General features: G+C 35.7%; 1 pseudogene; it reads right to left on the reverse strand.

Moving 5' to 3' along the window:
* Positions 1-507: 507 nt before the first annotated feature.
* LOC141573669 (tropomyosin-like) lies at positions 508-16,808 on the reverse strand (annotated as a pseudogene).
* Positions 16,809-17,110: the final 302 nt, after the last annotated feature.

Consider the following 17,110-nt stretch of genomic DNA (forward strand, 5'->3'; position numbering starts at 1 on the left):
TTGGCTCTTCCAAACCATGCTCCTTTGTCCCTGACGTTGAATAAAATACATAATTAAGATAACACTCCCCAACCATCTTTCTATTTTTATCCCCTAGAAGCTCTCACTCCATGCCCTGGCTACATATACTGCTTCCTTTCATCCTGTAAACCTTTGCATGCACTCTTGATATCCCATTTGCCTCCTGCTTTTGGCTCACATGCCAAGTTTCAGCTCAAAGAGAAATCCCTCTGCAAAGGCTTCCTCAACTCCAAAAATAGTTTATTATTCTCTTTCCTACTCAACCATTGCATTTTGTACATATCTTCATAAGACACTCTCCACATTGTGTTGTAATCCTTGAGAGATATATATCTGCCTTCTAGCATGAGGGTTTGCTAAGGACTAAGTCCATGGTCACCTAAAGATTTGACAGTGTTGAGAATATGCAGTTGTGAATTACATTTCACAATGTACTGATTAAAAATTAGGATCCAAGATGGGTCTCCAGTTTTGGGGTAGCAGCAAATAGCAAAGGATAGGTAGATCTACATTCACTGTCTTTTATAAGAGTCACAGCTATGCTGGGCTAACCTTGGCATAAATCATTGCCACAAATAAGCACAGGAACTTCTAGCTGATGAGGATTATATTTTAATTGTCTTGGCACATAGCATATGTTCAGTTGCTGTGTAATAATTGTGTAATTGTGTTGGAATTCCTCTTGCTCTGTCACTTAGGTAGAGAGGTTTAGGGAACAACAAGGTGCAATGTCTTCCAGTGAGTAGATACATAATCAAGATTTATCATTTCACTTCATTTTCCCCCAATTATTTTATTATCTCCTTAGAATAAATGAAATAATAGACAACAATAGTGTAATTGAGTCCTATTGAATTGAGTTTGAGTGTCAAATATTAGAAAGCTTGGCTGTTCACTTGAGTCAGATAATTTTTTAATTTATTCTTTTATACACATTTCATTCATTCACTGAGCACCGGTATGTGCTGGGCTGTATAAGAAGACAAAATCCTGACCTTATGGAGATTTTATTTAGGTAAATTCACAGCTATAGATATGTATAAGCCATGATCATGTAAGTAGTCTAGAAACATTCCAGAATTCTAGAATCCTCATTGTTTATGGAAGAGACTGACTACCTCATTGGGTAATGTGTTTTTCTCTTTTTCCCTGGGCATATATCTAAACTGTATTTCCCAGACTTTCTTGGAAGTAGGTGTAGTCATAGACGAAGTTCTAGATGATGGAATATGAGCAGGTGAATACATGCATCACTTACAGACCTGACCCATGAAAGTCTCCCACGTGGGATGCTCCGTACTCTGTCCTTCTGCCAGATGGATGCAGAGAAGCACAGTGGCACTGGAAGCCTAAATATTGTAGATGATAGAGCCACTACAGGAGTCAGCCCTTGGAAGAAAAACATCCACTCTTAGGGGCGCCTGATTTCTTTTTTACCTAAGCAAGAGATAAACCACTGAGATTTTGAAGTTTTATCTGTTAAAACAGTATTGTCTTACTAACAAACCAGGCTTTACTGCCTCTTTCTCCATATGGGATATCATCAAAATCCCAAAATTTAAGAGAGTATTGAATATTAAAATTCAGAATACAAGAAAAGGAGTGTTGGAGACATAATGTGTTCCTTTTTGCAGCTCGGTTGAATAGAAGGAGATAGAGAGGCTGTGGCAACTAATGAGGAGGGAAACAGGGTAAGTCCCAGTGGCCTGCTACACGGAAGAAAGGAAAACATGAAGGTCGTGATTTGAGGCTTAAGAGAGGGTATTTCTCAATGAAAGAAAATACTATGTGGATTTTCCTGCATTTCTGGAATGAAAGTTTTTTGGGAGAAGGGAGTTTAAAAGTAGGCTTCCATTCATAGTACATATCCCAGGGTTTAAAATACTGCCTGCCACAAAGTAGACTCTCCATAAAAATCTGTTAAGAGAATAAGTCAATTTCTAATACTTAGAGCCTCTCAAATTAATCACGATAATGTCCAGATTGAACATAAACACATCCTAATATGAAAATTGATTACAGACGGTCATCACAGTTGCCTAACAGGTCTCCCATTTCCAGTGAATATCGTTAAGCATTTAAAATTCTATCAATGTAACTAATCAAGAACTCCTAAGGGTGATACCAAATCCAGCATCTGTTCCTCATCTCAACTGTTTAAGCAATCAATTTAGGTTTTTTATATAACTGGAGAACAGAAGAGCAAATTGTCCAGTGAGTTGACAGTGACAGAGAAAGAGGAGAGTGAGCCTAGGAAATCAATCAGGATAAGAGGACAGCAAAGAACACCCCTTACATATGTAAAGAGATCCCAGCAAAGAACACCCACCTACTGCTACCTCTCCAGTGCTTGCCACTCAGCTGGGGTTCTTTGGAGCTCTGTGAGATGTCAGTAAGGATTCTTCAGGAAACAACAATCTGATAAAATATACAGTTCTTTTTTTAAAGCATCATATATTGTGTGAAGCTAGCCCTTGTAATGATGACAGTGAGCAAGAATCCCCATTAGCAATTTCTTTAGAGGTTTTTCACTCCTCTAGGGCAGTGGGCAGTAGAATCATGATACTTTGGTTCAGTTTATTCTCAGATTTTGATGTAATTATGGACATAATGTAGAGGTGAACACTGCATTGTACAGAGGGGAGTGTGTAGGCTGGTGGCAACCGCTTCTCTCTCATAAATTACCTCCCCAGTCTCCTTATATACAGACAGGTTCTCTCAATGTAAGTAAAGAATCAGAGGGAAATTTTCATTCTAAAGATGGAAGTTTTATGTGCTGTCAGTCATCTGCCCTCTTCTACTTTATTATTGTAAATGTTACAATATTTGGATTGTGTAGGTCAGAAGTGAATCATTCTGTGAAGGTTTTATATTTTTGTGATACTTGTTTATCTTTTATTACACATATGCTAATTTATTTATTTTGGTATTTTATTTTATATTTTATTATTATTTGTGTTTTGACAATATGCCTAGTTGTTGAATTTGTGCAAGCGTGTATGGAAGAAAGCAGATGCTGGGTCTTGTCCTAGGGATGGGTCTGATCAGTTTAATGATGCATGACTACATGACTGTGTAAATATGTTAATTCTCTGAGTTGTACACTTTTAAAGGGTGAAACATAGGGTATGTGAATATCTTGATAGTTTTTATCTAAAATATTAATGATGAAAAATTATATTCTGATTCCTGTCACCACACTAGTGCTACAAGGAACATACATACCAAAGACGCTGTGTTTACACTGAGAGCTACTTACAAATGGGTACTATATGGACTGAAATGTCCATACAGGTTGTCCTATTTCACTCCGCTGTATGTGGGAAATAACTTGAAAATATCACAATGTCTCCCGAAAAATTGAAACAAAGCTTAACTACAAGTCACAGGAATTTGACAACTAAAAGTGCTTATTTCTTAAAGTGCTATTAGAATATCAAAACAAGCACAGTAAAACACTTTTAAAAAACAATCATATTTAGTGAAAAGATATAGAACATAAGTTATTTACTGGCAGAACTTATTCAGGAAAGGAAATGCCAGATGGTGAAAAAATAATAATGTTAGCATATAAAATTATAGTGAGTAAAATGCTGGGATGACATAAGTATGAGGAATTAGTGTTCTCTCAATATGATAGGTCAACGTATTATTGACATTTTACATAATGCTAAAGAAAATTTGGATAATATATTGAAAAATAACAGCTTCTCTATCCAGGTTGATGAAGCAATGTATTTCACCAATAAATGCCATGTCACATGTCACCCAACACAATGTTAACCATGACTACTTTTAAACAAATTTATCTTTTAAATCTATTAAGAATAAGCTATACCTAGGTATAGATTTTTAAATATTTTTCTACTTAATGTTCTCTGAACTTCCTGAATCTGAAGTATAGTGTCTGTTATTAATTTCGGAAAATTCTCAGCTACTAAAACTTCAAATATTTCTTCTGCTCCATTCTCTCTTTTTTTTTTTTTTTCTTTTTCTGGTATCCCAATTACACATATACTACATTTTTTAAAAAATTTCCTATAGTTCTTGGGTCTTGTTCTGTTTTTATTAACTCTATTCTTCCTCTTTGCCTTTCAGTTTGGGAAGTTTCTGTTGACTTATTGTCAAGCTCACTGTCTCTATTCAACTATGTCCAGTCTTCTGATGAACCCATCTAAGGCATTATTCACTTCTGTAACAATGTTTTTAATTTTCCCCAGTTTTAAGGTATGATTGACATACTTCCCTGTATAAGATTAAGGTGTACAATATGATGGTTTGACTTACATATATTGTGAAATGATTACTGCAATATGTTTAGTTAGCATCCATCATCTCATACAAACAACACAATGAAAAGCAAAAAAATTCTTTTTCCTTGTGATGATAACTCTTAGGATTTATTCTCTTAATAACTTTTATATCATACAGCTGTGTCAACTATAGTCCTCATGCCATGCATTATATCCCTAGTATTTATTTATCTTATAATAGGAAGTTTGTATCTTTTGACCACTTTTCTTCAATTCCCCCACCCCCAAACCCTGTTTCTGGTCAACACAAATCTGATCTCTCTTTCTGAGTTTGTTTTTTTTTTTGTCCTTTTGGGTTCCCCTCATAAGTGAGATCGTATAGTATTTTTCTTTCTCCCTCTTCCTTATTTCACTTAGCAGAATGCCCTCAACAGCCAACCATGTTGTCACAAGTGGTATAATTTCCTTGGTTTTTATGGTTGAATAATATTCAGTTATATCTAATACATACCATAGCTTTTTTTCCTATTCATTCATCAATGGACACTTTGTTTCCATGTCTCGGCTAGTATAAATAATACTGCTATAAACATGGAGGTGCAGATATCTTTTGGAGTTAGTGTTTCATTTCCTTTGGATATATTCCCTGAGGTGAAATTGCTGGATTATATTGTAGTTCTATGGTTAATTCTTGAGGATTTTTTATTTTCTAAAATGGCTGCACCAGTTTGCAGTCCCGCCAACAGTGTACAAAGATTCTTTTATCTCTACGTTCTCACGAGCATCTGTTACCTTTACCTTTCTGATGATGGCCATTCTAATAGATCTGAAGTGATATCTCATTGTGGTTTTGATTTGCATTTCCCTAATGGCTAGGGATATTTAGCATCTTCTCATGTACCTGTTGGCCTTGTGGATATCTTCTTTGGCAGAATATCTATTCAGGTCTTTCTCCATTTTTTACTTGAATTCTTTGTGTTTTTTGCTATTGAGTTGATTGAGTTCTTTATGTATTATGGATATTAACCCCTTATCATGATTTGCAAATATTTTTCTTATTTCATAGGTTGTCTTTTCATTTTCTTGATTTCTTTTGCTCTTTGGATGTAGTCTCAGTTGTTTGTTTTGATTTTATTGCTTGTGCTATGTGTCGTATCCAAAAAATCATTGCCAAGACCCATGTCAAGAAGTTTTTTCTTACGTTTTCTTCCAGGAGTTTCATGGTTTCAGGTCTAAAGTTTAAGTCTTTAATACATTTCAAGATAATTTTTGTGAGTGTTATAATACAGAGGTCTAATTTTATTCTTTTACATGTGAATAACCAATTTTCCTAGCACAATTAAAGAGACTATCTTTTCTCCATTGACTGTTGGCTCCCTTGTCAAGTATTTGTTGACTGTATATATTTGACCTTATTTATAGACTCTCAATTCTATTCCATTGATCTATTTGTCTCTTTTTATGCCAGTACTATCATGTTTTGACCACTATAGTTTTATAGTACAGTTTGAAAACAGGAAGTGTGATGCCTCCAGCATTGTTTTTCTTTCTCAGAATTACTTTGGCTATTTGAGATCTTTTGTAGTTCCATATAAATTTTAGGAGTATTAGTTCTACTTCTGTAAAAAAAAAAATGCCATTAGACTCTCTCTCTTTTTTTCTTTTTTGGAGGGGCTAGTTCTTTATTTCCAAAAGACATGTTCATTTTCAGTATCAAAACAGTTATGCTGTTGATATTTCTTTCTCCCAAACAGCCTCCAAAGAGACCACAGCAAAGTAAAGTTCACTTTAAGCCAATTAACCTGGAGGATGCACACTTAACAGACCTCACTGAAACCTCACCAAAAAGGGGGGATTGGGTAGGGAAAGAAACTAAAAGATCAGTACACTGCCAGCCCGTGGACTATAGAGAGCTCTTACAGCCAGAAAGGGTGACCAGTGTACCTCAACCTCAAAGAAGCAAACTTTCAATATAAAATTTAAAAAGCAGTTTTGTAAATAAGCTATCCAAGATTTCTCCAGCACTAACTCATACAAAGGATAATGAGATGGCACTTTTAGAGACATCAACTTCAGACCCAGAAAAGGGTGATGAGATGAGTTTCATGTGGCTAAATCAATGGCAAATCATAATTTTCTTTTCTTTCAAGGAGACAAGAGAGCAAATAAGTGGTCACCTTAACTTAAGGGACACATGACTCATTCTGTGAGTGGCTGGGAGCAGGGTAGAGATGGGACAAGGATTTGGCCTCAGAGATCTCACCATCTTAATTTGTTTGGTCATTTTTGCTGAAAAAAATAAAAATAATGTTGCCCAAAGATACCTTAAAGCTGTAAATCTGAACAGCACTTTTAAATTATTAATTTATTTTTGGCTAGCTCCTCCTGGAATCACCTTTCGGGTCTGGCGGGTACTTTTTACAGAGCAATGAAGTTTCCCATAATGGAGTCTTTCCCTGGGCTGTTTGGCTTTCAGTAAGGCAAGCCTATACCTTTTCCCCTTCTCTCTGGAGAGGGTAGTACTCATTAAGCTGAGAAGTTACCTTCCAAAATGAAAAAGAGATTAGATGGCTGCTTCAGAATTGGAATTATCTGGGATGGTTTACAAATGGTAGCTACATCAACAATAACAAAAAGGTAATTACAAAATGTGTACATCACAACATGCTTTTAAAGACATTTTGTGTTGTGCTCACATTCCTTTAAATGTTGTTCCCAAAGGTGCCCAGCTGGAATCTCTGGGGAGAGGCAGAGGCAGTTTGGTGAGAAGGACACAGGGGCAGTGGTGGGAGAGGCAGTGAAAGGCAAAAGCAGCCTTCCTGTTAAAGATCAGCCCTCGGTTAAAGGTGAGCTTCAGACAGGCTGGCCTCAGGTGGAGTCGGGGTCAGAGGGAGGAGCAGCGGCAGGGTGGGACCGGGGTGCTCTATAATATTTCATTCAGGTCAAGCAGAGTCTGGTCCAGCATCCTGTGTGTACAGAGGCACTCCTCTTTGGTGTATTTCAGTTTATCTTCAATCATCAGTTGTCTTTTTCAGCTTGGCTACTGACCTCTTAGCAAATTCAGCACAGGTCTCTGCCTAATTGAGTTTATCAGTAAGAATCTTTCTCTCTTCCTCGTATTTGTCTTCTTTTTGAGAGTACTTTTCTTCAGCAGCACTCAAGACACTTCAGGTTCTGGTTCTTCAGTCTAGTTTGTTCATCCATCTCTCAGCAACGGGGCTCTACCAGCTCAGTCCATTCCTTTGTGTGTTCAAGTCTCCCTCAGTGATCACCAACTTATGAGCCACCTCTTCATATTTCCTATCTGCCTCTTCTGCAATGTGCTTAGCTTCTTTGAGTTGAATTTTCTGATTTCATATTTTCTTTATCTTTTGAGGCTCAATTTTCAATAACCTACATACCTCTCTTGCTCTCATTAGCAGATTTCTCGGCTTCCTCCAGCTTTTGCAGGACAGGCCAGGTGCTCTTGCGTGCTGTCCAGCCCCTCTTCAACTAGCTGGATCCAATGGCTCAAGGAAGCCACCTCAGCCTCTGTTCTGGGCCACCTTTCTCCCTCAACTTGCTGCTGGAGGCACTCAGCCCTCTCCTTTGCATCATTTGCCTGTGGCCGCAGAGCCTAAATCTTGTGCTTCACCACCTCGATGGTGGTGATCCCTGCCATGATGCCCACCCAGCTCCTGCTAGCACTTGGGTTCCTGCCTCCTTTGCTCGGTGCTGCAGCTGCTTCTCTAGAATCTTGATAGGAATTGTATTGAACCTACAGATGGCTTTTATTAGTATGGATGATTTAACAGTATTAATTCTTCCCACTCATGAATATAGGAAACCTTTCCATTTATTTTTGTCTTCAGTTTCTTTCATCAATGTAGTTTTCAGAGTAGAGATCTTTCACTTCCAAGGTTAAGATTATTCCTAAGAATTTCATTGTTTTTGATGCTACCGTAAATGGAATAGTTTTATTTCTTTTTCAGAAAATTTGTTAGTGTATAGAAATGCAACTAATTTTATGCATTAATTTTCTCTCTTGCAACTTTTTCTGAATTCAATGTTAGATCTAAGAGATTTTGCAGGAAACTTTAGGATTTTTATATATAAGATCATGTCATCTGCAGATAGACACAGTTTACTTCTTCCTTTCCAGTTCTGATGCCTCTCATTTTTCTTGCCTGAGTGCTTTGGCAACGACTTCCATTACTATGTTGATTAAGAGTGGTGAGAATGGGCATCCTTGGCTTGTTCCTGATTTTAGAGACAAATCTTTCAAACTTACACCATTGAGTATGGTATTAGCTGTGTATTTATCATATATAGGCTTTATTTTGTTGACATACATTCCTTCTATACCTGACTAGTTAAGAGGGGTTTTTTAAAAATCATTAATGGATGTTGAATTTTGTCAAATGCTTTTTCTGCATCTAATGGGATGATATGATTTTTCCTTTCATTCTATAAATGTGATATATCGTATTGAATACTCTGTGTATGTCGAACCATTCTTGCATTCCAGGTGAAAATCCTGCTTGATCATGGTAGATGAGCCTTTTTATGTGCTGCTGAATTCAGTTTGCTAGTACTTTGAGAATTTTTACATCTATATTTATATATTGGGAGACTGGTTTGTAGTTTTCCTTTCTGATAGTGTCTTTTTCTGGCTTTAGTACCAGGGTGATGCTGGTCTCATAAAATGAGTTTGGGAATGTTCTCTCCCCTTTGGTTTTTTGGAAGAGTTTGAGAAGCATTGTGTTAACTCTTCTTTAAATGTTTGGTAAAATTCATGAGTGAAGCCATCTGATCCTGGACTTTTTTTCATCGAGAGATTTTTGGTGACTGATTCAATCTCCTTATAGTAATTGGTCTGTTCATGCTTTCTATTTCTTCCTAACTCAGTCTTGGTAGTTTGTATGTTTCTAAGAATTTTTTTCATTTCTTCCAGGTTGTCCAGTTTGATGGCATATAGTTGTTTACAGTAGCCTCTTATGACTCTTTGTATTTCTATGGTATCAGTTGTAATGTCTTTTTTCATTTATAATTGTGTTGATTTGAGAGCTCTTTCTTTTTCCCTTGGTTAATCTAGCTAAAGACTTGTCAATTTCATTTATCTTTTCAAAGATCCAACTTTTTTCTTCTTTTCTATCATTTTTCTGTTCTCTATTTCATTTACTTTTGCTCTCATCTTTACAACTTTCTTCCTTTTGTGCTATCTTGGGCTCAATTTGTTTTACTTTTTCCAATTTCTTAAAGCATAGAGGTAGGTAATTCTAATTTCATACTATTGTTGTCAGAGAAGATATTTGGATGATTTCAAACTTCTCAAATTTGCTAAGACTTGTTTTGTGGCTTAACATATAGTCTATCCTAGAAAATGTTCCATTTGTTCTTGAGAAAAATGTCTATTCTGCTCTTGTCAGATAGAACATTTTATATATGTTTGTTAGGTCCATTTGGTCTAGTGTTTTTCAATCCACTGTTTATTTATTGATTCTCTGCCTGAAAGATTTAAACTTTGTTGAGAGCAGGGCATTAAAGTCCCTAACTATTATTGTTTGGTTCTTTATTTCTCTAAAAGGTATGGTTGGTTTTGTTTTATGTATTTAGGGGCTCTTATGTTGGGCACACAAATATTTACAACTGCTATATCTTTATGATGTAATGACCCCTTTATCCTTACATAAAGACCTTTTTTTCCTTTTAGCATTTTTAATTTAAAGTCTATTTTTTGATATAACTGCCTGTGGGGGTTTTTTGGTTTTGTTTTTGGTTACCATTTGCTTGAAATACCTTTTTTCATCACTTCACTCCCAATCCAGTTGGACTTTTGTTGTTGCTGTTATTATTATTATTAAACATCCTGAATCTAGGTATGTTTTTAAGTTAGTCTCTCATGGGCAACACATCCTTGGATCTTTTTTTAATCCATTCAGCCATTTAATGTCTTTTCATTGGATAATTTAATCAATTTACATTCAATATAATTACTATTTCTGTTTTGTCAACTGTTTTCTAGTTGTTTTTAGACCCATTATTTCTTGTTACTTATCATGATTTTTTTTGTGTGTGTGCTTTGATGTCTTGTGATATCAGTATGCTTTGATTTCTTTACTATGTTCTTTTGTATAATTACTATAATCTTTTCATTTCGGTTACCATGAAGCTACATAAAATATCTTAAACTTTTAACACCATATTTGAAATCAATAACAAGTTAACTTCAATAGAATTCTTAAGCTTTACACTTCTACCTCCCCTCCCTTTAACATTTTAGGTTAATGTTAAAATTTACATAATGTTTTATATTACATAACTAAACAGATTATTGTAGTTATCATTTGCAAATATTTTCTCCCATTCTGTAGGTTGATTTTTTGTTTTGTCAAATATTTCCTTTGCTGTGCAAAAGCTTTTAAGTTTATTTAGGTCATATTTGTTTATTTTTGCTTTTATTTCTTTTGCCTTGAGACACAGAACCAAAAACTATTGCTCAGATTTGTGTCAGAGTATTTTACGTTTATTATCTTATAGGAGTTTTATGGCTTCAGGTCTTACATTTAGGTGTTTAATCCATTTGGAGTTTATTTTTGTATATGGTGTGAGGTAATGTTCTAATTTCATTGTTTTACATGTAGCTGTCCAATTTTCCCAGCACTGCTTGTAGTAGAGATTGTCTTTTTTCCATTGTATATTCTTGCCTCTTTTATCATAGATTAATTGACCGTAAGTGTGTGGGTTTATTTTGGGGCTCTCTATTTGGTTGCATTGATCTGTGTATCTGTTTTTGTGCCAGCATCATGCTGTTTAGATCACTGTAGCTTTATAATATAGCCTGAAAACTGTAAACGTGTTTCTTCCAGCTTTATTTTTCCTCAAGATTGCTTTGGCAAATCAGAGACATACATGGTTGTTCATGAATTTTAGGATTATTTGCTTTAGTTCTGAGAAAAATGTCAGCAATTTTTAAAGGAATTAAATTAAATCTTCAGGTTTCTTTGGATAGTGTAGATATTTTAACAATATTAACTCTTCCTATCCAAAAACATGGGCTATTTTTCCATTTCTTTCTGTCATCTTCAATTTCCTTCATCAGCAAGTTACAGTTTTCAGAGCATAGATCTTTCACTTCCTTTGTTAAGCTTATCCTTAGGTATTTTATTCTTTTTGATATGATTTAAGTGGGATTTAAAAATTTTCCTCCTCCTGGTAGTTCTTCATTAGTGTATAGAAAAGCAACTGATTACTGTATATTAATCTTGTATCCTACAGCTTTGCTTAATTCCCCATAGTTCTATAGTTTTGGGGTAGAGACTTTAGGGTTTTCTATATAAAGTATCATGTCATCTGCAAATTCTCTTCTAATTTTGATGCGTTTGATTTCTTGTGTGATTGCTGTGGCCAGGACACCCAATACTGTGAGAAACAGAAATGGTAAGAGTGAGCATCCCTGTCTTCTTCCTGAATTCAGAGGAAAGGCTTTCAGGTTTTCACTGTTGAGTATGATGTGGCTGTGGGTTTGTCATAAATGGTCTTTATTTACTGAAATGTGTTCCCTCTGTACTTGCTTTGATTAGAGCTTTCATCATGAGTGGATGTTAAATTTTGTCAAATGCTTTGCATGCGTCTATGTGGAGCTGAGTCGTGGAGCAAGATAGGCCAGAGCAGGCACTCAGCTGTTTGGGGAGACTGGTGGGTCATTGTGGGAAACTAGCCAGAAGCCCCCTCTCCCACCCCATAGTTTCAGTCTGCTTCCTATGCCTTGTTTTAGAAGTAAGCAAGTGTGTGTGTGCTCTTCATGAGGGGAATCTAGGTTTCTTGTAACCTCACTGTCAGTCCCACTGGTTTTCAAACCAGCTAAGTGGACTCATCCTCCTGGTGTCAGACCCCAGGTTTGGGGCACCCGATATGTGTTTCAAACTGCTCACTCCCTGGGAGGAATTTTGAGCTTGTGTAATCCCCCAGCTCTTCTGTGTCCCTGCCCAAGGGCACAGGTCTCAACCTGATTGCTTCTCTTTCCTTCCTACCCAGATTTTTGTGGATCTTTCTTACAGCCCTGGTTGTGTAAGAGTCTTTTTGCCAGTTGCCAGTTTGTCTTTGGTGAGAACTGCTCCACATGTAGATGTCTTTTTGATGTATTTGTAGGGGTATGGGTGGAGGTGTAGTGGAGTTCTCCTACTCCATCATCTTGATCTTTTCCTTTCATACTGTTTTTATTATTATGGCTTTGTAGTTTAGCTTGAAATCTAGAACTGTGATACCTCTAGCTTTGTTCTTTTTTTCCATGATTTATTAACTTTTTGAGACCTTTTACAATTCCACACCAATGTTAGTATTGTTTCTTCTATTTCTTTGAGGAATGCCCTTGGTATTTTGAGGGAGAATGCACTGAGTCTAGATGGCTTTGGATAGTATGATCATTTTAACAATATTAATTCTTCCATGAATACAGGATGTCTGTCCATTTGTTTGTATCTTCTTTGATTTCTTTTACCAATGTCTTGTTTTCACTGTACAGATCTTACACTTCTTTGGTTAAATCGATTCCTAAGTAATTTACCTTTTTGATAGGGTACAGTGTTCTATATTTCATCCTCACATGTTTTCATCATTAATATAAAGAAATGCATCTGATTTTTATATGTTGATTTTGTATCCTGCTCTTTACTGAAATCATTGATTAATTCCAACAGTTATTTTTTCCTGTCTTACTTTTTGGTATATTCTATATATAAGATTATATTATCAGCAAATAGCAACAATTGTACTTTTTACTTTTTGATTTTGATGCCTTTTCTTTGTCTTGCCTAATTGCTCTAGGTAGGACTTCCAGTAATATCTTTACTACGAGTTGAGAGTGGGCATCCTTGCCTTGTTTCTGATCTTTTGAAAAATACTTTGAATTTTCCTGCATTGAATATAGTGTTAGCTGTGGGTTTGTTGTGTATCACCATTGTTATGGTAAAGTGTGTTTCTTTTATGTCCAATCTGTTAAAGATTTTTATCAAATAAGGATACTGTATTTTATCAAATACTTTTTCTGTGTCTATTGAGATAATCATGTGATTTTTATCTTTCATTTTATTGATGTGATGTTTCACATTTATTGATTTGCATGTGTTGAACCATCCTACATCATATGGACAAGTCCCACTTGGTTATGGTGTACAGTTCTTTTAATGTGTTCTTGAATTCAGTTTCCTAATATTTTGTTGAGAATTTTTGCATATCGATGCAAATTGGATGGATATAGTCCATCAGGGATATTAAGCTATAGTTTTGTTTGTTTTGTGGCATTCTTATCTGGTTTTGGTGTCAAGGTACTGCTGGCTTCATAGAATATACTCTGAACTATTTTCTCCTTGATATTTTGGAAGGGTTTGATAAATATTGGTCTTATTTCTTTAAATAGTTGGTAGAATTCTCCAATGAAGCTTTCTGGTCCTGGAGCTTTCTGTGTTGGGAGTTTTTGAATACTGGTTCACTCTCTTTAGTCATTCTTGGTCTGTTAGGATTTTTCTATTTCTTCTTGATTCAGTTTTATTTGATTGTGTGTTTCTAGAAATTTATCCATTTCTTCAAGGTTATACAATTTGTTGGCATATAACTGTTCATAGTAGCCTCATGAATCTCCATATTTCTGTAGTATCAGTTACAATGTCTCCATTTTTATTTCAGATTTTATTTATTTGAGTTTTTTTTTTAAGTCAGTTTAGCTAAAGGTTCATCAATTTTGCTTATCTTTTAGAAGAACCAACTCTTAGTTTCAATAGTCTGTTCTATTGTTTTTCTGGTCTCTATTTCATTTATTTCCACTGTGATATTTATTTCCTTCCTTCTAACTTCAGGCTTAATTTGTTATTTTTTTTCTGGTTCCTTGAGGTGTAAAGTTAGGTTGTTAATTTGAGATCTTTCTAATTTTTCATACGTGTTTATTGCTATAAACTTTTCAGTTAGAACTGCTTTTGCTGTATCACACAATATTTGATAGGTTGTACTTCTGTTCATTTGTTTCAAGATAATCTTTGTTTCCTTTTGATTCTTTTCTTTGACTCATTGGTTGCTCAGAAGTGTGTTGTTTAGTTTCCATATATTTCTAGATCTTCTTACATGCCTCTTGTTGATTTCTAGCTTCATACCATTGTGGTCAGAGAAGAAATTTGGTATGATTTCAATTTTCTTAAATTTGCTAATATTTGTTTTGTGTCCTTTTATATTATCTATCCTGAAGAATGTTCCATGTGCACTTGAGAATGTGTATTCTGTTACTCTTGGATGGACTGTTTTATATATATCCATTGAGTTCATTTGTTCTAATGTGTGGTTTCTTTCCAATATTTGTTGATTTTCCATTTGGACAATCTGTCCATTAATGGGGTATTCAAGTCCCCTATTATTGTATTGCTGTCTATTTCTCCCTTAAAGTCTGTTAGTATTTGCTTCATATTTCAGTGCTTGGGAGTTGGAAATTATTTATTTATAGGCAGTTGTATCTTCTTGATGTATAGACACCTTTATAATTATATAATGACCTTCTTTGTCTCTTGTTGCCCTTTTAGGCTTGAAGTCTATTTTGTCTAGTATAAGTATGACTGTGCTTGCCTTCTTTTGGCTTCCATTTGCTGTAAATATTATCTTCAATCCTTTTACTTTGAGCCTACATGTGTCTTTAGAGCTGAAATATTCTCCTGTAGGCAGCATTTAGTTGAGTCTTTTTTTTTTTTTTTTAAATCCATGTAGTCACTCTGTGCCTTTTGATTGGTGAGTTCAGTCCATTTACATTTAGGGAGATTATTATGTAAGAATTTTCTATGGGTATTTTATTTTTTGCCTTCTGGTTATTTTGTCTCTCTGGTGGTTTTTTGTTTGTTTGCTTATGTCTGCCTTTGTAACTTGGCAGTTTTCCATGGTGATTTGCTCAATCTCCCCTGTGTGATTACCATGAGGTTTACACAGAACATCTCATAGATACTACAGTCTCTTTTATGCTGATAGCAATTTATTTATCTTCATTTGCTATAAAGGTGCCATCTTTTTACTGTTTTTTTATATTTTTGATGCCACCAATGATCTTTTTTTATGCTGTGATTTTGTTGTGTTTTTGTAGTAGCTATAGTTATTTTTAATGCTCCTTTCTTTATCCTTTATACTGTAATTGAGTGTTTAATATACTATTCTAAAAAAGAGTTTTCTAATTCTGACTATATTATATAAATCTGAGTTTTGTGTACTTTTCCTTCAGTTTAAAGAGCTACTTTCAACATTTTTTGTAAGGCTGATCATGCTGACTCCCTTAGCTTTTGTCTGGGAAAGCCTTTATTTCTCCTTAATGATTGAAGGTAACATTTGACAGAGTATTTTTGGCTGACAATTTTTATCTTTCAATCTTTGACTATGTCATTGTACTCTCTCTTGAGCTTCTGCTGAGAAATCTGCTGATAGCCTAAGGGGAGGTCCTTTGTAGGCTATCTTCTTTTATTCTCCTGGCTGCCTTTAAATTTCTTTATTGTTGACTTTTGATAGTTTTAATGTAATGTGTCTTGTAGAAAGTCTTTTTTTTTCATTAAGATAATAAGGTGTTTTATTAGCTTCATGGACTTATATATCCAGTTCCTTCTCCAGGTTTGGGAAGTTCTCACCTATTGGTTCTTTAAATATGCTCTCTGTTCCCTTCTTCCACCTTTCTCCTTCTGGGATACTCATTAATTTTATGTTGACACTTCTAATGGAGTCTGATAGTTCTCAGAGTTTCTTCACTTTTAAGAATCTTAGTTCTTAATCCTTTCCACTGGAAACATTTCTATGTCCCTATCCTTGAGCTTTCTTATTCTCTCTTCCATCTGACTTGCTCTATTTCCAGTGTTTTCTAATGCATTCTTCATCTCATTTATTGAGTTCTTTAGCTCAAGAATTTCTGTTTGGTTCTTTTTGAGAATTTCAATCTCTTTAAGTACTCCTGCTCATTAATTTCATTTTTGAGATCGCTGTATTGCCTTTATGAATTTTCTTGTAGCTCATTGAATTTCTTAACATCTATTTTGAATTCTCTGTCAGTTACATTGCAATAGTCCATGTCTTTGGCTTTGATTACTAGAAAATTTTCATTCTTTTTTTGTGATACCTATTATTGTGACTTTTCATAATGTTTGATTAAAAGTGCCTCTACCACTACATCTGAAGTAGTGAACATCTTTTTTTATTCAGGTAAGGCTTTGTTTACTTAGATTCTAACAATTCAACAGATTGGTAATTAGGAGTCTTTCATTTTCCAGAATGTGGTGTTATAACACACGTTTTTGGTTTGTCTTATCAAAGCTGACTCAGTGCTAAGGTTGGGAATGCACATAAAATAAGCTGGAGAGAGAGAAAAAGAGCTTGATGGCAGATGATGGGTGAGGTGTGTCCTTAGCACTTTAGGCTTTGGGTGTGCCCACAGCTTGGTAAGGGGATCTTTGAGTTGTAGTCCCAGATGTCTTTGGGCCATCCTTTTGCCAGAATCCCTGTGCAGACATTTTTAGTTCTCTTTGTTAGGTTTCCCCCTTCCCTTCCCTTCCCTTCCCTTCCCTTCCCTTCCCTTCCCTTCCCTTCCCTTCCCTTCCCTTCCCTTCCCTTCCCTTCCCTTCCCTTCCCTCCCTTCCCCTCCCCTCCCCTCCCCTCCCCTCCCCTCCCCTCCCCTCCCCTTCCCTTCCCTTCCCTTTCCTTCCCCCAAGTCACTGTGATCTGTCCTCAGAGAGAGCAGTGAGTCCCTTCAGCTGTAGGCGGGTGTAGCTGGCTAAACCCCTACTGACCCTCTTCACCCTCCACCTCCTCTGCCATAGAGGTCGTGGTGGCCCACTGCCTCCTCTGCTACA

Source organism: Camelus bactrianus, chromosome 2, assembly GCF_048773025.1.
Source record: "Camelus bactrianus isolate YW-2024 breed Bactrian camel chromosome 2, ASM4877302v1, whole genome shotgun sequence".
In the NCBI taxonomy this organism is placed as follows: domain Eukaryota; kingdom Metazoa; phylum Chordata; class Mammalia; order Artiodactyla; family Camelidae; genus Camelus; species Camelus bactrianus.